The sequence below is a fragment of the Passer montanus genome, unplaced genomic scaffold (genome assembly GCF_014805655.1).
Source record: "Passer montanus isolate IOZ18808 unplaced genomic scaffold, ASM1480565v1 scaffold15, whole genome shotgun sequence".
Classification (NCBI taxonomy): Eukaryota; Metazoa; Chordata; class Aves; order Passeriformes; family Passeridae; genus Passer; species Passer montanus.
In genome coordinates, this window is record NW_024362051.1 from 3,879,467 (window position 1) to 3,885,466 (window position 6,000).

Genomic DNA, 6,000 nt, shown 5'->3' on the forward strand with positions numbered 1-6,000 from the left:
AAATAGGAAATGTGGAAAATGTGCAAAATACTTGCAAAGAAAGTGTGCAAATGCTTTAAGCTGTTCATGAGCTGTTGTTTAGTGTACTTTGAGATACTGTGTGAGTAATAGGATTGGTTTAGGCCCTAGTCTTGAGACAGCAGCAGAGTCCATGCTGTGTTTATTGCCACACTGCAGTAACCAAAGCACAATTACACAGGCTGAGAGTAGAAGAGGATGCCACTGACCTCTGAACAGAGCCAATTGCTGGGAGCATCCTCAAGGGGTTGCCCAGAAATGTCTGGGAGGTGAACAAATGTGTATTAGCACTAGACATGCATGTATTGGATCTAAAACTTTGTCATCCTTGTCCCTCTAAGCTGACTATCAGGAAAATGTAACTAAATATTTATATGATAGGAGTGAAGAATTTGAAAGAAAACAAGGGATCACTTCAATTTTCCTTATGAACCAAATTTCTCAGTTAAAAATAGTTGCCTTTCAGATAATATGTTCCATCTGAGAAGAACTTCAGGACTGACAAAGCTTCTGAATAATGTTGTCTAAGGTGAAATCTTGCTTTGTGTTCTGCCAAGACAGTAATGTTCTGTATTTTCATAGGTTTCATTTAAAAAAAAGAGTGCCCAAATACTCTGTTCTCTGAACATAGAAGCAAGTTAAAAGTCCCTTATACTTTGTTACCAGTTAGCAAATATCACGTAATACTTCCTTTTATTGCCAAAATATTAAATGACAGTTAAAAAAAAAAAAAAAGCATGCAAGCCAGTTCTGTAGGACTGTTTTTCCTTGATAAGCAAACAGAATTTTGCTGTAAGTTTCTGAATGCCTAATCCTTCATATTATTCATTATACTCTCTATGTTAAGGATAAGAAAGGATAAATGAATCCTATTTGTATTCAAAACACAAATTGCAGTCCATAATTATTCAAGTTCAGTATTTCTGATTATCTTAAATAGCTGTCATGGAATAGAGTATGTAGTCATCTAAATCTCTGATGCCAAATTCTGGGGTTGTTTTTCACGTTTTTCCAGGCAACATGGTTGTATGTAACCTATTCAAACTGGGGAACCTTGTTGGTGAATACTTGGATGAGAAGTTAGGCAGCATAATGACATTATTTCAACAGTATTAGAACATAAATACCTCTTTTAGTCTGTCTTGGATTTATTCAGCTCCTTAGAAAATAAAAATTTTCTGCAGAAAGGAGTAGGGGCATCATTGCTTGGGCTACACTGGATGGCAGGGTCCATTTTCCTTGCTCTTACTTGTTGAAGAAAAGAATGAAACAGCAGAGAAAAGGAAGATAAAGTATACAACAAAAAATCAGTTTATAGACCTGGGTTTGTTTTTATTTTTTAGGGATTTTTGTCTTGGAAAATTTTAATTATGATTTCTGGATGGATTTGTAGCCTTGACTTCTATTAAGGGATTTTCCCATTCTAACAATTTTTTTTGCAGTTCTTTTGTCCTCTCATCCTCATTGGTTCTTTCCTTCCAGCCCTCTCCAGAGTGCCTGGTTTAGGTTCAGGATGTCCACAGAAGCTGCATAGATGAGCAGGAGCAGGAAATGTTCAACAGCAGAATTGCTCCAGTGTTTCAGTCAATGGTAGCAAAACCAGCAGCTCCTTAGGCAGGGGGAGCTCACAGCAGCAGAAAAGAGAGAAGTTAATTTGGTTGTGCAGGACATCATCCCTTCTACATTTTGAGGGTAATGTCTGACATTTCATCATCTCACCTTGGTTACATCTCAGGATTCTGTACATCCCTGCACATGCACAGAGATGTCATCACCAGATTCTCAGTTTTGTTTGCTTCTATCTAAGTGTGTCTCACCAAGACCTGGCAGAGAAATACAGGATGTTTCACGTGTGATTTTATGGAGCTTTGTTTCAATTATGGCACATAAAACCTTTTCCTTTGTAATGTTACAGAGATTAATTTCAAAAGGAGGTGGTGACAGATAAAAGAATGGGGTAATTTCTGTTGACTAGAATATTTTTCCAGTCTAGAAAAGTGATATTGAATTAGGCCAAATCATTCTTACTATTAGTTTTTAACCTTTTCTTACTATTAGTAAGATAGATAAGATTAGATAAGAAATCATTCTTACTATTAGTTTTTAACCTTCTCTCTATGTTACACACCTCTCAGTAGAAGCTCTACAGGTGGAAAGATTAATATGAGGGGAACCATGAAAGGGCATATGTCCTTCACAGATGTCATAAATGTATTTCCATGGAAGCTTTCATTCTTTCTGGGCACAAAAGTTGTTTGAGGAGGGGGAGAAAAGAGAAATTGGTAACATTGATGATTTTATTCCTTAAAGCATATGCTCAGCCCTCTGTAAGCAGTGCATTCAGCTGGAGAGTCAGGCATTTCACAGTGATTGATTGCTTTTGCAAGTCTTGAGCCAAATCAAACCAGGCAGTTATGCACTGACAGCACATTAGTCAAGGAAAGCCTGAATTTTTATTGTGTAAATTTCAAACAATGCAAATAAATCTGCTTCTGTTTGCATGATAATAAAAATAATCCCTGCTGTGGAATGTCTACATTTTGAATTTTTGTGGTTTGGTTTTTCTTTTTAAGGCATCTAGCTAATGCTTTTGGTAATTCATGCCAATGAAAGTCACTTTTTTCCTAAAGTTTTGAAATCATGAAGCAGTAGCTATTATGTGGTATCTGCTTTGAAATTTTAGTGTATCTTTCTGTACTACAGTGCACTCTAATTTTGTTTATAGCATTTGATTATCATGTCAATTTACATCCAGGGTAGAAGAAATTGGCTGGGTATCAAGCAATAAATTTTAATAGGTTCACCATCTGCATCATTTGGTGTAGCATTCAGTGATTTTTGTCCTGATGTGGCAAACAAGTTATCATTCTTTAGGCACTGCTGATCTTCAGTTCTGCATGACTGACCTAACTGCATGTTGCTCAGTCCCTGATGCCTGCTCCACACATTATAACAACCTCTCTGAAGCAGACATGACATGAAATACCAAAATGGCACAGGTATATTCTGCACGTGCTGCCATTTCCAAAATCTTTGCTGCGTTCAGAAGTGGTAGAAAAGAATGTATATCAGGAACCACATCACCATTAATAGTGGTGTTTAGGGCTTTGCACAGGCAGAAAAACGTGAGAAAATGGATTGGATTTTGGGCCTGTGGCAGATTGTCTCACACTTTAAGGCTAGGAACAAGCACAGTTTGTGAGAGTTGAGCAAAAGGCATTCCTGGGCAGTGAAGTGTGGTCTGAAATCCCTGATGCCCTGCGAGGTGCTGGGGTTTGAGGGCAGCCATGGCAGACAAGATCAGCACTGTCTGATCCCAGGGATCTCCAGAATCTCCCTGTGCAGGATGTTTTCACCTGTTCTGCACCACTCCTGATCACTTGGTCCTGCCTGCAGGCCCTCTGGGGTCCTTACAGGATGTTGATGCCAACAAACTGAAATAAGGGAAGAATCAGCATCTCTTGGCAGTGTACATTCAATTTGTCCACATCTACTGCCCATGGCCAGGTGTTACCTTGCAGCTTTCCTTTGCTATCAGCTCCTGGAGAAAAAAATAATTCAACACCCTGAACTGTAGATCTGTTTATCCAGGTTGAAGTAACTAATTTCTTTTAGATAACCTAGCACTGCAAAGACAAAAGCTATATATAGTTTGCAAGTCATACAGTTATCTACAGTGCTTTTCTTGGTTCTTAAATAGATAGATATGGTAAATTCCAGCTGAGATGCAATGGAAGGATTAGGTTTTGATCTTGTTGCACTGAAAGGAGTCAAGTGCAAAGAATTTCACATGATTAATGCTGTTGAATAATTTCTTCATGTTAATGGAGAATAATGATAACATAACTCATTCTCCTAACAAAGGTTTTTTGAGTGGCATAGACATATACAACATCAAAGGGATCTGCCACAGGTTGATATTATTCACTACAACAGTGTTATTTGTTTCAAGCAGGCACATAAAGAGATTAATAAAGTTCTAATTCTCATCTAACTGAAAAAAAAATCAAACTTCTTTTTATACCCAATCTGATATCGTTATATAAAGAGATTAATTCTGCCAGCAGCTTACACCTATGAGTTTTCATAAGGTCTAGAGCCCTTGTAGATTCTTCATGGTATAAATATATTCCACTTGATTGCAAGTTCATGGTAATTAAAAAGTTGAGTGAGCCTGGTCCTATTAATGCCAAAAATCTAGCAAAGGGATTGACTATTTTGCTAGATTTTAAGCTTCTAGTCTTTCCTTTTCTCCTCTGCTTTTTCATACACTGTCCAAAAGCAGTATTAGGCAGTAATTACTGTCATTTTCTGTGAGAGGTAGGAAAGGGGAGCAGATAGAATCAAGCCTGGACATGGCAACAATTTGTTCTCATTATGCTGATGACTGCAATTCAGTTTCTGTTGCATATTCCCTTTGCTTTTACCTTAACTCCTTTGGTTCAGTTTTGAAATAAGAATATAGGAGATATATTTTTTTAAGTTGTGGGGTTTTTGTTCCACATCATGCTTCAGATTGTCTTTTTAGTATGGCTACTAAAGATTATTTGGAGAATATTACACAAGCTGCTAAATTATAAATTTCTTCTTTTAAACACTATTTATACTGTGGAACCATGTAGAAAAACCAGCTATTCCATTTCTGCCCAGTGTGCTAGGTAAAGAAAACAAAAAACCTGTATGAGCTTTCAAATGCTAAGTGAAAATTCTTCAAGAACAGGATATATGTTCATATATATGTTTCATATATAAATTGGAACAGTTTTATTGTACTAATAAGGACATAATAATTGTATTTTCTTAGTTAAAAACATATGGAGAGAGAGCTAGGATAAGAGCTGCTTCTGAAATGTTATATATCCATGATGCTTTAAGAAACAGGAAAATTATAGTTAGCACTCTAGAAATGGCTCAGTTTTGTCAGGCTGGGAAACTTCTTTCCACAATTGTTACTTACAGTTGCTGGACAAACGGTGCTAATGAGTTTTGCCTTCTGGATTCTGCTTAAAATATTCCATCTTGGGCACCTCACCAGTGCTGACTCTACCTTTTTTTTTTTTTAACTTTGGAAAAGTAATTGCTGTTCCTGGCACTGTATCCCTGGGGCTAGGTTCCTGCATTTAAATTCCTGACTGGCCTAACTCTTGATGGCAGATACTTTCAGGCAGGCAGTATTAGCAGTTTAGTTACTGAGTATCCTTTTGATACCACTGTTTTTATAGAGATTGGAAAATTCATCCATTAATTTCATGTAAAGAAGATCTAGTTGATATGTTCTCCCAAATGAAAGTTTTCCCCATTATCAGAACGGAATTATTGCTTAGATCATTTAAATCTATCCCATACAGTGATATGGAAGATTGTAAGACAATGGCAATCGTGGTGAATTTATGTGCTTCACCTAATTTGAGAATATTTTAGATCAATATTTCACATATCCATGTTTCTTCCTATCTGAGGTGTATTCTATGTGTATATATATGTGTGTGCGTGTATAAGGAATTTTTAGTTTCTTGCATCAAGTGAGCTGACACAAAATTCCAGAAGATTATACTCTCTCATTTCTGTACAGGATATTCTCATTCTTTACAATTATTCACAAACTTCAGCTTTCAAGAATCCCGTGGAATAAGCAAAACAATAGAAAATTTGATAGAGTGAGCATTGCAAGGATATTGTAACCTCCACCTCAGTGTGCTTCTCTTCTGTGTCTGTGTTCTGTGTCACAAACATGTGTCTCTCCTCAGACTGAGATACTGCATAAAAATAAAACTGCTCAGAGGTTTCTCTTTGGCAGAATAAGCAATGGCATCTATTTGACAGTCAGCTGCTACATTCTGTGATTAAAAGAAAATGATCGTTTCTCATGAGGATGTTGATTATTCCCTAACTTTAGCTCAATTGCCTAGTTGCTGATTATATTCTAATGCGCTAAGATGCTTTTTCCCAGGATTTCTGTATTTAGAGATAGTGTCTAGGATG